Raw genomic sequence first — 20,128 nt, 5'->3', positions numbered from 1 at the left:
CTCATTTTACAGATGAAGAGACTAAGGCACAAAGTGGTGAAATAGCTTGTCCCAAATCACATGCCCAGCAAGGCAGATTTAGTTCTTGAGCCCAGGTAGTTCCACTCCAGAGCCAGGATTCTCAGCTGCTAAACTACACTGCCAACTACTAATTGAATCCACAAATTAATAAATGAACAAATGATGAAGAAGATGCTGTCTTAGAGGTTACAGAGCTTAGAGTTGAGCTAAAAGATGATGTGTAAACAATGATAGAAATCCCACAAGGCATATAACATGGGAAAAAATACAATAATTGCCTTTGTAAAAGGGTTATGATGAAAGAAAATAATCAAGGTTTGCTGCTGGTTATGTGCAATGGTATAGTCGCTGTGGGAAACATTTTGATGGTTCCTAAAAAGGTAAATATAGAATAACAAAGTTACCCAGAAGTTCCACTCCTTAGTACCTACCTACCAGAACTGAAGGAAAAGTACTGAAACAAGTATTTGTACACAATGTTTATAGAAGCAATATTCACAATAGCCAAAAGGTGGAAACAGCCCAAATGTCCATCAACAGATGAATGAATAAATGTATTTTGATATACACAAACAATGGAATATTATTCAGACATAAAAAGGGATGAAGTACAATACTGATACATGCAACAGGGCAGATGAACCTTGAAAATATCCAGCTAAGTGAAAGAAACCCAGCACGAAAAGACACATATTGCATTATTCTTTTTATGTGAAATATCCAGAATTAGTGAATTCATACTGACAGACATAGATTTTTTGTTGTTGTTGCCAGAGCCTGGGGGAAGGGGGAGAGTGGGGAGCAACTCTTCAGTAGATATGGGTTTTAATCTGGGTAGTGATAAAAATGTTTTTGAATAGGATGAAGGTGGTGGTTACACAACAGTGTCACTAAATTTTTCACATTAAAATGATTAATTTTGGGTATATACCCAAAGGATTATAAATCATTCTACTATAAAGACATATGCACACATATGTTTATTGCAGCACTATTCACAATAGCAAAGACTTGGAACCAATCCAAATGCCCATCAATGACAGACTGGATAAAGAAAATGTGCCACATATACACCATGGAATACTATGCAGCCATAAGAAAGAATGAGTTCATGTCCTTTGCAGGGACATGGATGAAGCTGGAAGCCATCATTTTCAGCAAACTAACATAAGAACAGAAAACCAAACACTGCATGTTCTCACTTACAAGTGGGAGTTGAACAATAAGAAGACATGGATATAGGGAGGAGAACATCACACACCAGGGCCTGTAGGGTGGTGGAGGGCAAGGGGAGGGAGAGCATTAGGACAAATACCTAATTCATGTGGGGCTTAAACCTAGATGATGGATTGATAGGTGCAGCAAACCACCATGGCACATGTATACCGATGTAACAAACCTGCACATTCTGCACATGTATACCAGAACTTAAAGTAAAATTTTAAAAAATGATTAATTTTATGGTAGGTGAATTTTGCCTACCTCTCCGCCTTCCCCCAGCCTCTGGCAACAACAACAAAAAATCTATGCCTGTCAGTATGGATTTACTAATTCTGGATATTTCACATAAAAAGAATAATGCAATATGTGTCTTTTTGTGCTTGGTTTCTTTCACTTAGCTTGATATTTTCAAGGTTCCTCTGCCCTGTTACATGTATCAGTATTGTACTTCATCCCTTTTTATGTCTGAATAATATTCCATTGTTTGTATATATCAAAATATGTTTATTCATTCATCCGTTGATGGACATTTGGGCTGTTTCCACCTTTTGGCTATCGTGAATATTGCTTCTATAAACACTGTGTACAAATACTTGTTTCAGTAGTTTTCCTTCAATTCTGGTAGGTAGGTACTAAGGAGTGGAACTTCTGGGTAACTTTGTTATTCTATGTTTACCTTTTTAGGAACCATCAAAATGTTTCCCACAGCGACTATACCATTGCGCATAACTGGCAGCAAACCTTGATTATTTTCCATGTTCTGCACATGTATCCCAGAACTTAAAGTAGAATTTTAAAAAATGATTAATTTTATGGTAGGCGAATTTATTTTTATAAAAAATAAAGGAACATTGCAAATAAAAACTATCAAGGAGGGCTTTCTAGAAGATGTAGAACTTAATCAGAGCCTCGGATGATGACTAGGATTAGCCAGGCTAGGAAGAAATTAAATAGTAAGCAAAAATAGAGAATAATTCTCCATTAATCCCATACAATAGATATTCTTGCATATCAGCAAGTTCCTGAATAGCCTGCCCCAAGTTCACCTGGCTTTGCCTTCTCCATAACTCTACCCAGCACCCAGTGACTCTATAGGAATTAACAAGAACCACATTTACAGAAAGTTTTATATAAATGGTGTGAAACAGAGTACTTGCTGGAGAGCAACGTACTAATATCAGAAAAACTGGAGCAAGTTCCAAATAACTGAGAAAGCCCCACAGCTCCCCAAATGTATCTAGGGCTTGCAGGCAGAAAACACGGGTGCTTGTGCACCAGGTGACCCTGCCCAGTCCCTAGAGGCACCCACAGTTCTGCCTTGCTGCCCACCATGACCTGCCTGGCCCTTTTCCTCCCCAACCAAGTCACCAAGCATTCCGATCAAGAGCGCAGGTCAGAGGTCCCAGCAAAGTGGAAAGGGCCTGGGGAAGGCTATCTCTGGAGAAGATAAAGCTGTTATGCCTTTCTCTGGGCCACCACCCACACAGCCTTGGGGGCAAAGGAGATGTCAGTGGCCTCTCTGAAGGTAGAAACCCCCGACTATGGTGCTGGGCTAGACTCACCTTTCTTCAGCAAGCAGAAACAGGGGAGGGACCCAGGAATAAGCGAGGCCTGCCTTCACTGCAGCCCCACTAGGGAAGGATCTGATGAGCAGCTCTGAGGAACCCTGAGAACAACCCATGTCTCAACCCAGTTCTCTGACTCTGGGCTCCAAGTCACTTCTGTAGGAGCTTCCCCATGCTGCCATCAGTCGCACCAGGGGTCTCTGGCTCCTTCCAACAAGCCTGAGCCATCAGTCACAGTGGGATGGAAGGCTGGAGGTGGGGGAAGTCATGAGATAGACTCTGTTCTGTTTTCAAATTGCTTTTAGCCCTGTGGAGAGAAGTACTTCCAAATGTGAAGGTGTGTGTGACTGATAGCTTTGCCTGAAACCTACCAAGGTTAGTGACAAAGCCATTGCCCCTGCCTGAGTCCCTCATTCCTTAGGCAGAAACAGGGATCCTGGCAATATAGTCCATCTTTTCTCCATGAAAATGCATCATGCATCCAGGCCTCAGGTCTCTCCTCTGAACTCCTTCCGACTTCCATATTTGCCTACTCACCGGGGCTGGTATGTCACAGAGAGCCTTGTTACCTTTTCCCAGGTATGTCTTTCTTCTAGCTCCAGCCTGTCAATTCATCCAGGGCTAGAGCTTGTCTTATTCATCCTGAAGTCTCTCCTTGAGCTTGTCACAGTGCCTGCACACCTATATGCTGGTCGAACAAATGTTGGGCATTTATACTCTTGCTCCTGTGTCAACAACACTGCTGGCTTTTATGACCTCAAGATTTATGTAGACATGTTTTTAAAATATAAGCATTTATTGCATGCCTATTGTGTGCTAGGCACAATGCTGTGTGCTTTATATACACTTTCTCCAACCCTTCTAACTACCCTGCAAAGCGAATATTCTATCCTCAAGGGAAAAGTTAAGGGCCATGGCCATCTCTACATCCTCTGCTCATTTTCTCTCCAAGCCACACTAATGGATTTCCACTTCCTCCTACCGCTCCACAAAAACTGCTTTTTCTGCTGTTGCCTGTAACCTCTATGTTATATCTGACCATGCGGACCACCCACTCCATCTTGAAGATTCTTCTCTTCATTTTCTTGACATCACACTCCTGGTTTCCTCTGGCTGCTCTCTCTCTCTCTACCTTCTGACTCCCCTGGCTACTCCCCTCCAGGCTCCACAGGGGTTAAGGGAAAAAGTTTTGTAGCCAGATTGCTGAGTTCATACCCTGAGCTCCCCCATCTACAAACAGTGACTTGGGCAAATATTTAATCTCTCATGACTCAGTTTACTTCATAGGGTTGTGGTAAAAATGAACGGATACACGCAGCACAATTAGAACAATGCCCAACACATAGTGAGCCCTCTATTAGAGCTAGCTCCTTTTATTATCACTATTACTACAGTAACCTATTATTACGCTTTCTCTAAGTGGAGAAGTTCCTCAGAGCCTTCTGATCCTCTTCTCATCTTGCTCTCGCCTAAGGCAACCTCATTCATCTCCATGACTTTCAATGTCATCTATACGTTGGCATCTCCAAATTCATATCTCCGACCCAGATCTCATTTAAGCTCCAGACTCATTTATCCAATCGCCTACTTGACACATCCATTTGGATGTTTCACAGGCATCTCAATTGACATGTCTAAAACAGAACTCCCTTCCCCTGGCCTCTCCTCAGTCTTCTTTATCACAGACAATGGCACCATCATCCGCTGGTGACATAAGTAAGAAGCCAAGGAATCATCCTTGACACTTCTCTTTCTCTCACCGCCCATATCGAATCCATTACCACAAACTTCCCATTTCACCTCTAGGATATCTCTCTTACTTCCATTCTCTTTTCTACATTTCTATCACCATCATGCCAGTCCAGGTTGTAGGTGTCCCTGTGTCATCCCTAAACCCCCCATTCCTTTCCTCACATGCAATCATGAAGAGGTGGTGGTGCTTTTAGTTTTTAAGATAAGTCAAATTATAAAGTCGATCTCTGCTGGAAACCCTCCCATTGCTTCCCATTGTCTATACAAGAAAATCAAATTTTTGCAGTGGCCCTCAAGGCTCTTCAACACCCGGACCTTCCCATGGCTCCAGCCTCACCTTGCCACCTTCTTCCTAGCTGCAGCTACCCCACAATCCCGGGGCTGCCATCCTTCCTTTCCTTCAGGAACTCAGCAGGTTGCTCTTCCTACATCCTGCTATCTTAACCCTTTGCATGCTCTGGACTTCTTTGGCTACCTGGTGAAACCTATGGAACCCTGCTCAGAGTGTTTTTTAATGTGTAAAATAAAATGCATAGGATTATAAAAAATATATCCAAATACAGCTGCATCTGTGAGGTACCACTTTGGTGCAGGATTTTGATAGGAGAGGAAGCCATGCATATGTAGAGGGCAGGAGATATATGGGAAATCTCTGTATCTTCTGCTCAATTTTGCTGTGGACCTAAAACTGCTCTAAAAATAGTCTATTAAAAATACATTTGCCATATAGTAACAATATATGTGCTTCTTTATCAGTGCATTTGCTGACAAGATCTTGCAATGGTTCTAGTAACTACCATAATTTCAGCAAACATGATATGAAAACAGCTGTGATCCCTATTGGTGACAAGCTCATAGCCACCACTAACACTACCCTGTGAAATAAAGTGGAATTCCCCTGCAGTTGAGAGCCTCGTTTGTACAAAGAAAACTCTCCTCCCACATTCTTCCCCTGAATAGCTCCTATTCATCCTCCAGCACCAGAATGAGCTTCTTTGACACCCACCCCCACCCTGCAATTAAGTGAGGAACCTCTTTCCCTGTTATCCTCTCCCATCAAATCTAATTTTTACAACTCAATTTGTCTCCAGTTGTAATTACATATGCTTTTGTTTGCATGATTAGGATCTTTCTGTGTCACGAGATTGAAAGCTTCCATGAGGGCTGGAACATGGTCACCCTGTTTAGTGCAGGAAATGATTCAATGAATTAATGAATAAATGACTTTGCCCATCACTAGTAAGCAGTGGAGCATGGCTACAAGAAACCCATCTGTTTAACTCCACAGCTTTAATTCTTTTGCTGTGTCACATTGAATGAAACTTATTAAGAGATAATTTCTGCTGCACACGCGTACCTTCTAGTACCACCTTCCACTGATGTCTCTACTTAACAGAAAAGTTGTCTACATAATTTTGTTCATCTTGGCCCTCAGGAAGGCTACTTTTACCAAAAGTATTTATATTTACAATGGTAGCTTTTGCTGAAAACTGGTGGTGAAAAATTGGGTTCACATTTTTAACTTACTTCATTTTTGGAAAATTTTAAATGACTTTAGATATATTCAGGGTTTAAGAAATAGAAAGACAATGATGATGATAGTGATGATGATGAGCATTTATTGAGTGTTCTAAGCACTTTTCATACATTATCTCGTTTAATCTTAAATGTGAAGTGTTCCTACTTCATAATTTAGAAAAGTGAGGCATAGATAGATGATGATCTGAAGCAGAAAGCTATGCCTTCCACCACCACACATAATTATTTTAAGATTTTCTTCGCCTGCCCCAAGAGCCTGGGATTAGATAACTATTTGAAAACTAAGAATTCTTTGTGCAAATAGATTCTTAAGGGGTAACACCTTAATCTATTCCCCTCAACTAATACACTACTCAAAATTAGTTGATCATCAAATCAACTAGTCTTCCACCTTAGAAATCACAAAGCAATTATATAAGTTCAAAGTTCAAGACTCAAAACCCTTCCTGGGAGACAGGGGTCATCACATTAAGGAGCCCAGAGCAGCAGACATGGGAGTGGAAGGACAAGTAGAGGAAGAATCATAGATCAAGGTACCAGATCCCAGCTCCGAAGAGCCAGACCTTAAAAATCATTTCTGGGTTGGGTTAAAGGCTAGGTCAATATTAGAGTTTGAATCTGTATTGGCAAAACTTAGTAATACTTAATGTTGGGTCAAGGTTAGGGTTAGAATTAGACTACAGGTTAGGGTGAGAATTTTATTTACAATAAAGTGTGGTGCCTAAGTTTCAGTTAGGGCCTGGACTTCTAGATAGACCTTAGGATTAGGTTATGTTTTAGAAGCTGTTGAGATTTGTTTTAGAGCTATTATCAGAGTCCAGGTCAGCATCAGGAAAACGGGTTGGAGATTCAGTTGAAAGAACTATTTAGGTCCAAATTCAGATTGTGAGGAATAGAATACTTTCCAGTTGCTGATAAAACCCTGGGTAAGGATCTGTGCTCTGCCTACGGTCTTGGTTGAGATATGACACAGGTATGAGTGTGTTGGCAAGATGTAGCTGGGAGTCTGGGAGTGTATCTGATACAGATGTTTCCATCCACCTAGAGAGTAACTGTGGACACAGCGACTGCCCAGAGCAGCTTTCGCCCCTGCATCCCTGGTACTGCCCGTGGCTATGAACATGCCAGGGTTTCACACCTTCTACCACCTTGGAGTCCTGTGAACCCAGCCCTTCCACCCTGGCTTACTCACGCTTCCTACGCTCCTATCAGCAGCCTTGATCCCTCAGAGAAAGTGAGGGGATGCCCTGCCCTCTAATGAAACCAGCTTATCAGGCAAAGTCTTAAGAGAAAGGCTTGCTTATTCCACTGATAAAAAACAAGAAATTGCTCTGATTCCTTGAAACCCAATGCAAGGAACAGGTCCAGGCCTGGATGGAATCTGTGAGCTCTCTCCTCTATGCCCCAAGACACCACCTCCTCTACACTTCAGTCCCTGCCCCAAACAGCCCCAGTCATCCGCCATTCTAGCTAATGGGAAATGCTCTGGACAGTGCTGGCCTCAATCTAGATACCACAGCTCTCGCTCCTCCAGTGATGGTGGGTGGACATTGTCTAGAGCAAACTGCAGGGGAACCTCTTGAGTGGAATTCTCAGCAAAGGTGAGATTACAGGGATCTGATATGGTTTGCATTTGTGTCCCCATCCAAATCTCATGTCAAATTGGAGGAGGGGCCTGGTTGGGGGTGATTGGATCATAAGGTCAGATTTCCCCCTTGAGGGTCTCATGATAGTGAGTGGGTTCTCACAAGATCTGATGGTTTAAAGTGGGTGGCACTTCCCAATTCGTGCTTTCTCTTTCTTTCTCTCTCTCTCTCTCTTTCTCTCTCTTTCTCCTGCTCCATCGTGGTAAGATGTGCTTCCTTCCCTGTCACCTTCTGCCATGATTGTAAGTTTCCTGAGACCTCCCAGTCATGCTTCCAGTTAAGCCTACAGGACTGTGAGTCAATTAAACCTCTTTTCTTCATAAATTACCCAGTCTTAGGTAGTTCTTTATAGCAGTGTGAAAATGGACTTAATACAGAATCCTTGGTCTGTCTTAGGAGACCTCAAGTTTGCAAAGGGTCTTATCCTGCTGAGGGAAAACAGGATGTGATTTGCACAAGAAGTACCCATAATTTTTTTTTCATGAAATTCTCCCAAAACCCAAAATCAAATTATAAATGGAATCACCCTATTCCACTGGGAAAACAGTATAACTGGAGATATGTTCCTCACCAAAGCCAGTGCAAAATAAGAGAAGGGGTACAGGGGACCTAGGTTCTAACCTAGAAAATCCCACTAACTGTGCCACCATGAAAGATCCATTCCTTTAGGACTCATGTCAGCATCTGTAAAATGGGAATCACTGGGCTAAGTCCACCTCAGAGGAGTACCTGGGCAAAACCAAAGGGAATGATCACTATGAAAGCCAAAGAGCTGAAACAAACACATCTACTACCCTCCGAGATCTCACTTGTGAGGTTCTTAAGGTGCAGTCACCTGGGGGAAATAGCAGTGTGCAAGCACATCTCCGGTTCACCCCTCATCCTGCAGGCCTGGCTCTGAGGGGTGGACCTCCCCAGAGGTAAGCTCCTGTGTCTAACTGACTTGCAGTCACAAAATGCGCTCCCCACGTGGCCTGCATTTGTCCTTTCCTAATTTGGGGTCATTTGTCCTTGTTGTTCCTACACTGATGACTAAAATTAATCTCTGGCATTTCCCAGCAGCTAAATCATCATAATCAAACTCTGCAGCTGCCAGATTTGCTGACTCAAACCCCCTATGTATTCATATGATATTTGCTGGGTAATTACAGAATAGAGGTAATTATATTCATGACTCCATTACTTTCATAATTCCAGAGACCCAGAAATCACTTAAAAAAAAAAACCTCACAGAGCCCAGAGAAGAAATTCCTTCAATAGCTACCCTAAACTACCTCTTATCCTGTTTGCCTTTTCACATCATTCTTGCCTCAAAACTTTCCCATTCAACAGTGGCAGCTCCTGAGCTCCTCAGTGAAGGGGCAAAAGGACAGAGATGAAACACAGACTAAGATGGGGCCACTCATCTTGGTTAGGACCAAAAAGGCATTGGGTGATTTAAATCAATATGCAGTGGCTACAGTAACACCAGTTACTACTACAACAATTAAGCTTTAAGTGGACTTAAGGCACTTACCTCAATGGACTGTCAGGCGCTTACTACAATGAAGATTTGTTTCCTATTCATGCCATAGTACAGTTCAGGTACTTCTTATGACGCACCTGTCATATGCACATTCAGGAACCCAGGCTCCTTCTGTATTGTGACTCTGCCCACTCTAAGTCCTCAACAGTTTCTCCAATCAGCTAACAAATAGGAAAAGACTTTGGTAACTCCCTAGACACAGACATGACACTCATCAATTCCTATTAGCGACAGCTTGGCCCAGGGCCCCACCTACATGCAAGGTAGCCCTTGCCAGAAGGCAACTTCCTGGCAGCAGCTTTATGCAATGATACAGAACACACAGCTTTGGTGGCTACCCAGCCACTTCTGCCAACAGTGTGATACTAACAGGGCATAGGGAAGCATCCCAGGGCATTTGGGAAATGATAGATCATCACAAGCTGTGTGCCCTGCAGTACAAATTAAAGTGGTAAAACAAATGCAGTTGTCCCTTGGGACAATCCAGTATTGGCTCCAGGATCCCCTGAGAATACCATAATTAGTGGAAGATTGAGTCCTGTAATTGGCCCTGTGGAACCCAAGAAATAACAAAGGAAATTCACCATCTCTATTAAATTACTTCTATGAATTTAACATCCAAAAAGGATCCCATCAGAGTGGCATCCTAGTGTGATCCCTGAGTCATGCCTGGGCAGACTATTTAGTCTCCCTTCCCATCTCTTACTCCCACCCAGCATTTTTTGTGTGCTGCCAGATGGTGTGACAGTGCTGTCCTCAAAATTCTCCCCTTATAACTCCTCCCTAGAGATCTGTCGACTCCTCACTGCCCATAATTTGTGCCATGGCTGTCCCTCTCTGCAGCTCAGCCTGCTGGGGCACTCACAGAGAGGAGGTCATGTATGTCCAGCAACGGTGAGAGATGCCAGCAAAGACTCTGGTCACTAATCAAAGGGGCAGGCAGGGTGACTGCTAAGCCTGATTAAAATAGAGAAGGAGGCAAGTTGTGAGGGCAGAACTCAGGAGTCAGGATGGAGTCAAGTCCCACACCTTGAGGGCTGCCCCTGGGGATGCTTGTCCCAAGATTGGTGGCAGCAGAGGAGATCCAGTAGCAGAGACACTGGAGAGTTTAGCAGGATGACTGGGTCCCTGGGCTTTGGGTCCCACCAAGTCCCAGGAGTGGCACAGAAGCTGCTTGTAGACTTGGAAGAGTTAACCTAGGACTAAGCCTGAGGCTGAGTGGCATCAGCAGGTGTGCCCATGAGGAGTTTAGAGCTGCGGGGAGGGGAGATGCAGAGATGAACTGGGAACTGACAATGAAGCCAAACAAAAGAGAAACTCACATAGTGGTCCTTGTGAAGCATCTCACCCACATCAGAAGAGCCCTGAAGACCGGAGTCCACTGACCATCACCCATGCAAACATGTGGAGTACACAGGCATTCGTTTCCATTTTTAAAACTCCAACCTAATGGCTCTCCTGTATTTTCCATTCTGAATTTTCCACCTCTGCAGTTTTCTTCCTGTTTGTTCCAGAAAAAGGATAGAATTAAGTTTTACTGTGTGTTTCACACTTGAAAACCTCTACAACAAGATACAGCTTTTCCCCAGAACTGCTTTTGTGGTTGATCATGGCAACCCATGAGCGGGAAAACAAGTGGCAGACTCCTGGCACAGCAATCAAAAGCCCAGGGTGAGCACTTGTCAGAGGCTGAGCTCCCTCCATGGGAATGTGAGGAAGGCGGGTCACAACCTCTTAGGTAAGAATAAGAATTCCCCAGTAGATATGTCATCCTCCAAAGTATTATTCTACCTCATCCCCTTTCTCATCTGGGAAGCCCTTGGAATTTCCAAATACTGGTAGAAAAATATTTTTGTAGTATCACAGTTTTTTTCAAAATGCAGTGTTTAGAAGCATATATTAATAAACAACAATAAGATGAAAAGGTCTAGTTTCATTTTTTATTCCCCTTCAAGTAGAAAATGGACCTCTGCCATCCCCTACCCCCTTTTTGGAGCCTCATTCTTTGCATCCTCTTTCTGCAGTTCCATTATATCCCATCTATCCAGAACTCAAGCATCCTCAACCATCCAGAGCAGAGTGGAGAACAAAAAAAGGTGCTGCAAGGTAGCTGAGCACCCAGGCTAGAGGTCTCCCTGTCCACCCAGAGACATTGGCAGCCACAAGGAAGCCTCATAGCCTTCTTGTTCCTACATTTTTTTTTTTTAGGGAGATACATTTTATTCACAAAACAGTGCATAACTTCAGCATACGGCTTAGTCATTTGTCAATTTTCATCAGTATTAAAAAATTATCTGGTATATTTGTTAGAAATAGGTGGGCTTAACACGCACACATGCATGCACACACACGTACAATCGTGGTTTAAACCCAGAAGAGCTTATTCTCTAACATAAAATAAGTTCTAAAGTAGAAAGTCCAGGTCTGATGTCATCAGAGACCCTCTAAGCTTTTGCATTTTCATTTTAATATGTGACTTTGCTCTTCAAAGTCCAAGGAGCCTCCCCAGCAAGAGAGAGAAAAGGGAAAGAAACCAGTGGGGCACATTCCCTGGGTGAGTCAGTCACCTTTAAAGAATTTTCCCTGAAGGTCCACACAACAATCTCCTTCTTGTTGGCCACTCACATAGCCATACAGAGCTGCAAGGAAGCTGGGAATCATAATCTTTAGTTGGACACATGCTGCTCCTATTCAAAAGCAGTGCTCTATTAACACGTAAGGAAAGGAAAACGATGATTGTGTAGTGTGGGGAAACCAGGCTTAATCTAACCTCACTGAGGAATGTTGAAGGATGTGACTCATCATATGTGATATGTGCTAGGTACACTGTCAGGGATAGCCACAGGAGACACTCAAGAAGTACCGACTATGCTAAAAATTCCCACACAGAAGACACACTATCCCTGGAATTCTGGGTATCAATCTATGAATTTCAGAACTAACACCAGATGTTTGGCCACATGGCCCATGTCTGGGCAGTGTTTGAGCACTTTTAGCTCTGAGAAAAGATATTATTTCACAGACCCATTGACAGTGGTATAATCCTAGAGTCAGAATTGAGATATTTTCTGTCTGAATATATTAACCAGTCTAGAGACCAGCTTCATCTGTTCAATATCACTTATGGCACAAGTTGTGAGTTGCTTACCATTAGGAAAGAAAGTGAGAGAGAGAAAGAAAGGAGGGCAGGGGGAAGGAAGGGAGGAAGGAAGGAAGGAAGGAAGGAAGGAAGGAAGGAAGGAAGGAAGGAAGGGAGGGAGGGAGGCAGGGAGGGAGGGAGGCAGGGAGGGAGGGAGGCAGGGAGGGAGGGAGGCAGGGAGGGAGATATTGAGACCCAAGAGCATATGCCAATTCATAAATACAGAACTGGATGATTTTATTTTTAAACCTACATTTTAAACACTAGTGAGTTTGGTTCCCAAGCCATGGCATACCTAGGACAGTGCATTGGAACAGGGAGAGGGACCACCACAGGTGACGAAGGCTCTGAAAGCACAGTAGGTGAGGCTGCCCATGCCTGAACAAACAATCCAAGGTTTTGCAAGAGACTAGGAGGATTTTGGAGGAAGGGGTCTGACTCAAATGAACCAAAGGGGGCAATCCAGTCTGGCAAAACTCCACAATGAGCTGGAGTTTCTGCTTAGAGGAAAAGCAGAGGAGAGCAAGAATGGAAGGCAAGGTTTGGAAGGCAGGCCAAGCTGGCAGTGGACGATTTGAACAGAGAGGCCATCTGACAAGGTGTTGTGTGCGGAATTTGGGTGTGGAAGCCCGTGCATCATGAATACAGTAGCAATAGAGGATGCAGGTGATGTGGGGAGCTTCTGGGAGAGGGGAGGCATGAGCATCCCACAGCAACCAGGAGCACCGTGGCTTCTAAGTGAGGATACCATCAAGGGATGAGACCCCGCCTTGCCTGAGAATTCCAAGGCTACCAGGCAACTCAGAATGGCAGGGCTGGGAGGAAACTGAGACATCAAAATCCACTTCTAATTTTTCACACACTGCTCTGAGACCTGGCTAGGAGTGGTGGCTGTGGTAGCAGCAGGTCCACACTTTGACAACAGGTGAGCGGGACAGCCACGGCTGCTCCCAGATCCTCGCCTCCCAACCCAGAAATCTCCCCTGCATTGGGCTGCCTCTCATTCCCTCCCCACTCCCAACCTGTGAAGTGTCCAGCCACTGTCCTGGCCCTGTGTGGGGGTCAGCAGGATTTCTTATGACCCTGTGCCCACCAGGGGAGCTGGCCTCAACCGTTTAGCTTTCACTGAAGTGGGTAGTGGGATGCCTGCTGGGCTGGGGAGTTGGGAAGCTTCATTAATCATGCTTTCAGAGCACTTTGCGATGCAGAGATGAAAGAAGTCTGAAGAGGGCAAAGTACAGCCATTACAATCTCCATCTTCCTAATTGAGGAAAATGAGGTTATTTCCAAATCCTCTGTGATGCGATGGGAAATGTGCTTGATAGGCCCTCACTTATGGCTTTCCCCTACCACGGCTGCTCAGAGCTGAGGTAGCCGGAGTGCTATGTGTGCAGAGCACCCAGGTTACAGCCCCGCCACCCAGACATGCCTCAGCTGCCCTGCGTCACTCCTGATGCATCAGCCCCAAGAAGGGCAACCTCGACAAAACATCAAAGTTAGGCACCTTTGCGCGGCATGGAAGTCCTCCTCCTCTGCACTGAGTAATTGGAACAAAACGACCCAGGTAGTCTTGCTGTAACATCAAAGCTGCATATAATAACCTCACAGATGAATTTAAGAGTGAATAAATTCACAGCCACTGCTCAAGTTTGAAGTATGCTGCAATGTTTTTCAGCTTCAGAACCAAGCAAGAAGAAGAAGAAGAAAAAATCACCTGCCATTGCTTCCTCTATTGACCCTTCTGGGCTGCAGTGGAAGGTGTGCGTTTATCATCTTTACATAAGAAGTCAGTCTAAGAACAATGACGAGGATAGGAACAACCAAGAATAGGACTGGGGGCAGGAGAGAAATCCCAAACATAACATATATGTTCATACAAACCCCAGGCCACCCACAGGCTCTGTGAGGCACAGAGTGACGCTGACCAAAACACCTGCCAGGGTTCCACCATCAAGGTCAGTGGGGAGGGGCTGGTCAGTGACCTTGAATGAATGGCTCCCTTTATTTAGGTTAAAAGACTAAAGGTGAGTATATATTTATGAACATTAGAGCTACCAAAGAGAGGAATTCAGAATTGGTTCACGAGATAGTAGGTTGGTGTGAAAGTATTGTGGTTTTTGCCAAAGTAGTAGAAATTACTTTCGCACCAACCTAATATAGATAGCCTTTCACTGTGGGGCAGCTGAAGTCCTGGGACCTTCTAGGAGCAAGCCACAGGCTCCTGTTTCTAGGAGGGAACTCAGAGGTCACAGCTAAGGCGACCCAGGACAGGATTGTGACATGCACTGTGGCCAGGAAGTGTCTGTAAAATAGCATCCTTTGGAACAACTGAAGGCAAAGATTCAGGACGTGTCATTTCTCAGTGCTGCCCCGCACAGTAACTGCTCTACTCCCTGCCTGAGCACATCTAGTCAGGTCCACTTCTCTTGTCCTCACAGCCTAATGAAACTCCCTGGGTCTTCTATTTCTAATTGATCTTAACTCCGTGGCCCCTAGATCTAGACATGCCCTGTGGTCAGTAGATACTTTGCTACCCTTTTGTATAGCCACCATGCTGTGGGACTGCATGCCAGGTTAATGCACTGTTTATTCAACCCACTTCACAGCTGAGAAAACAAGAGAATAAGGATATAACATCTCCCTTCAGTGAGAGAACATGTAGGTGGCACATTATTGCTATAACAACTGATATGTTCGTCCTCTTCAAAAATCAAGGGGCCTGTAAATATCACCCTCACACTAACTCTGTGAGGCAGCTTTCACCCTGAAACCCTGAAACCATGTTGCAGGGCTACACCCCAGCCTGTTCCTAAAACCCATGCCCTTCCTCATTCATCTATGACCCAGTGGCATCATTGTCCTTCATTATGGGTCAAATTGTGTCCCCAAAAAAGATGTTGGAGTTCTAACCCCCAGTACCTGTGAACGTGACCGAATTTGGAATGATCAAGTTCAGATGTCATTGGGGTGAACCTCTAATCCATTACGACCAGCGTCTTTACAAAAGGGGAGAATTCAAACACAGAGGCTGACATGCTCCAGGGAGAACGCCACATGCAGATGAAGTTGGAGAAGCAGGATGGTTGCATCTACAAGCCAAGGAACACCAAAGACCACCCGCAAAACACCGGAAGCCGGCAGTGCCGGGGAGGCCTGGAACAGACACCTCCTTGGAGCCCTCAGAGGGAGCCAACCCTGCCAAGGACAGCTTGATCTCGGACTCCTGGCCTCCAGAACTAAGACCATACATTTCTTCTGTTTTTTGTAGTGCCACCACTCAGGTTCTGGTATTTTGTTACGGCAGCCCTAGAAAAGTGAGATACCTCCTTATACTCACTCCAATCTTTTTGTCCTCGTTGCTCATACTAAGGCAGCAGGTCTTTCCTTAGACCTCCAACCCACCTCTCCAGCTGGCCTCCCTTGCACTGAAAAAGGTAAGGGTGGGCTGGTTTCTGGGGAGGCTTGCATATGCCCTTTTATTCCAGGTCCTGCCCACCCTATACACACACACACACACACACACACACACACATCACTCCCCTAGAATGGAGAGGCAAGGACCAATGGGACCAGAGGGCCTGGGCCAACCTTGGCACATTGGGTAGAAGTTGGAGAGTCAGGGGAAGACTTCCTTGTTTTTGTTTTGAGACAGTATCTCGCTGTCACCTGGACTGGAGTGCAATGACACGATCACAGCTCATTGCAGCCTCAACCTCTGGGGTTTAAGCAATCTTCCCACCTCAGCCTCCCAAGTAGCTGAGACTACAGGCACATAGCACCACTCCCAGCTAATTTTTGTGTTTTTTGGAGAGACAGGGTTTCATGGTGTTGCCCAGGCTGGTCTCGAAGTCCTGGACTCAAGTAATTTTCTCACCTCAGCCTCCCAAAGTGCTGAGACTAAGGTGTGAGCTCCCACGCCCAGCCCCCCTTGTTTCTTGAGGCTTCCCCCTGCCAATATCAGCACCTCCCTTTGTCTCTGGCGTCAGCAGCCAGGCTCCTGAGCCAGCACACTTTTCTATCCCATACCCCACATGTCACCCTGGGGAATCCTTTCTTGTCCCATACCTACCTCATCAAGAGGACAAACTGCTCTAGGCTACCAAGGCTGGCCATCTCTCCCCGCCACCTCCTAGCAAGGAGCTTTGGTTTGAGTGTTTGCTATTAGGTGAGTCTGGAAGGCACAGACCTCCTTGTCCCTGTGTTCCTCAGAGGGCCCAACAGAGCATTTCCTGATGCACTGTCTTCCCCTGGGAACTTTCACTACTTCACATCCCACTGCTGTCACAAATTCACTGCTACTTTTCACGGTAACTTTGCCTGGTCCTCATGCCCAAATTTGGAGGCTGTGTGGGAGTGCCTGCCTCTCTCACTGTTGCCCTCTGCTCCAGTTTGGGCATCTTCACTAAGCAAAATAGATGTCCTGTGACATCCTTATAAAGCTCCAAATGAGGCCAAGGCTGCCAGTTCACTAGATAAAGAAGGAGTCAGCACAGGAATGGGACAGTCTGCACAGGCACGAGCTCGTAACCCACCAGTCCTTTTCTGCTAACTGGGCCCCTGCGCCTTGAGCTCTTCTCCTCCCCATCCAAGGATTCCTCTGACATCATCTGCAGGTCCTCAGGGCCTCAGAGATGGGGAGTTGACTGGCAAGTTCAAACAATGAGAAAAAAAGCATTCCCTTGGATGCAAACAATCAGGCTGAAGAGCTTCTACAAAAGCCCTTGCCATAATATGATTTTGACCTAGACATTCAGTTTTAAAGTTTTTCTTTTCTCTTAAATTTTGTGCTTTATTGTGACTAGCAAAGCCTTGTTGATTTAACTTTGTGCATTGTTATTTTTCTTACAAAGGGATGATTTTTTAAAAGCTTGTCAGTTAAGTATGATTACATCCTATATAAACCAGAGTTACTTTTCTTCCTACAAATAGACACCTGATTTTAAAATGTGCTTCATAGAAATTCCTGTATAGCCCACTTCTCTCCCACGAAGTGAGGCCTGGAGTTTGATTTACTTTGTGTTCCGTCAGTACCTGGCTCCTGCACATGGGACACCACCACTCACATACACACTGGAATTAAACGAATTAAATGCAGGGGTGGATGACGAAAAAGCTTCTCCAGCAAATGAAGTATTTGGAGATTTATTAACATCTCTAGGGTACTCTGAACCTCTCCAGGGTTACCTCTGAAATGTACAGGATTTACGAGGGATTAAGAGAAACTTGAAAATCTTGAAAAATGCAAGAAAACAGTGAATGACTTGAAAATAGGACTCCTAAAAAAAAAGAAAAGAAAACAGGACTCCTTAAGTTAGGTTAGGAATGTGGTCATATAACAGGAGATAGTGGAAGAGACAAGAATACTTTAAGGGGCCTTCGAGTCCAGAATGACACCATCTACATCTTATCTTTTCCCACTTCCATCATCAAAACAAAGCAACTACTTCTTCCCCATCAGCCTCTTGCCCCTTGATTTCTACTCAGTGGCTCCCATCCCATCTATGCCAACTTAGTGTTCATCAACTCAGTGATGTATGTCTTTGGTAGCTTTTCAGTGGTTCACTGTCTTAATTGTCATAGCACTATAGAGATGGAAGGGTAGGGAGTTCAGTGGAGCAAGATCAGATAACCAAGTAATAACCACCCAGCCACCTACCAGTCACCCCCATTTCTGCCTAATGCCCCCAAAGTACCCAGCATTGTGGCATTGCCTACATCATCCCCAGTGCAGTCAGGCTTTATATACCACTACCTTATCCCACACCCCATAATATACACCACATCTGTCCCCCATGTGCTCACTTCTACCAGGAAGGCCTTTTCTCTTTCCACAGCCACATAACAACCTCATCCTGTCAGGTCTAGCTCAAGCTTCTAATTGTCTGTGGGTCCAACTTCCTTCCAGCCCTCAGGGAGCAATCCTTCCTCTAAGTGCCTACACCAGGTATACAACAAACTGTTCCCAAAGCACTTGGGCTTGGGTGAAAATTGATATTTTCATGTGGATGTACTTTATCCTCACAACTCAAGTGTAGCTTCCCGGAAGTCAATGTGCTGAGCACATAATATTCAGTAAGTATTTACTGATGTGAAGGATTGTGGTCAATGAGTCCCTATCAAGAATACAGTAGGGGGAATTGAAATAGGCTGCATAGGCTGCATGTGGATGAAACATAAGAAAACAATTCTGTGCATTACTAGTTGTACTACTTCTGCTTGATCATACTTTTCCAGCATTTTGGCAGATATTCCAACACAAGTATCCACAGAAGCACTGCAGAAACTATGCTGGCCTCCATACTAAGCTCTTTACCGGGTGCTAGGAGTACAAAAGTAGTCCAGATCTCGCTCTCACTAACGCATTGTGGCTGACCTTCTTCTAGTACCTGTAAAGCAGTAAGGCAGGCCCATCTCACCCACTCTTTCTCAATCACGCTTCTCCCAGAGTTGTCCTAGGTCTTAGGCCTTCCCCACCTAGAGCTACAGGACTTCCACCCATCTGTATCACAGGCTGTCAGCACCTGCTGTGTGGTCCCCACCCCTGGAAGCAGTTGTAACCAGTCCAGGTTGGGCCCAGACACTAGTTTTTTAAAAGCCCCCACTTGTTTCTAAAGTGCATCCAGACAGAATTGCTGCATCATACGCGGCCCCCACCACCACCACCACAGTTAGGGCAGGGGAGGGCAAGAGTGGCCACACGTCCCTCCCTCTCTGGCCCTTCCCTTTGTTCTACAAAGGCTGGAATTATGGATAAACTCTATGAAAGGTTTGTGTGCAACTCTGAGGAATAATAGAGAGGTGGTAAAATGTAAATGAGACACAACACGATTGTACAAAAATTCGAAAGAACTAATAAGCTCTTTACAGGAGTTATTCTCACAACCACACCCCAGTTTCTAGCGTTGCTTCCCAGAGCTGAGGTCAGCTAACCCCTTCTTCTGAAAGAGAGTCCCCCTTCTGTCCTTCCATTTTTAACATGCCACACACTTTATCCCTGGAGACTGGGCTCAGCCTTTCATCCAACCCTTCTGCTCAATGACAATCCTTGAGACTCCACTCTTTCCATGATTTAACTTATTCTGTCTGGAATAACCTCACTGGTGCCTTGAATCAGCCCAGGACTCTCCATGATCATTTCACTTTATAAAGTCCTGGGACTCTCCTTTCCTATGAGACACTTGGGCCAAATCTACAAATACTCTTCCCTGACCACCATGAGGATCCTCTGTTCATCATCACACAAAACAGCTAGAGGGCTTCTCTCCTGCTTCCAGGCCACTCCCAGGGGTCTACCAATGCATCCGAAATGACTTGCCAAACAAGTCACCTGCCCTCGAGGCTCACCCTTTTGCAACCAGAAATCCTGAGAACTGTGGTTTATCAGTCCTGGCTGCACATTAGAATCACTTGAGGAGCTTTAAAAAAATATCCATGTCTGACCCATGAGCTAGTCAAGTAGATGAGAAGCCCCGGAGGTGGAGCTCAGGCATGGTTGAGAATCACACTTGCAGATACTTTGAAAGTAAGTTTTCTTACCTTGCAACAGAAATTCATATACAGGACACCTTCCCTTCCATTCTCCATAAACAGAATGGGGGACGGCCGGGCCAGTGGCTCACACCTATAATCCCAGCATTTGGGGAGGCTGAGGTAGGTGGATCACCTGAGGTTGGGAGTTTAAGACCAGCCTGACCAACATGGAGAAACCCCGTCTCTACTA

This window comes from Symphalangus syndactylus, chromosome 18 (genome assembly GCF_028878055.3).
Source record: "Symphalangus syndactylus isolate Jambi chromosome 18, NHGRI_mSymSyn1-v2.1_pri, whole genome shotgun sequence".
In the NCBI taxonomy this organism is placed as follows: domain Eukaryota; kingdom Metazoa; phylum Chordata; class Mammalia; order Primates; family Hylobatidae; genus Symphalangus; species Symphalangus syndactylus.
Note: the sequence above shows the minus strand (reverse complement) of the source record.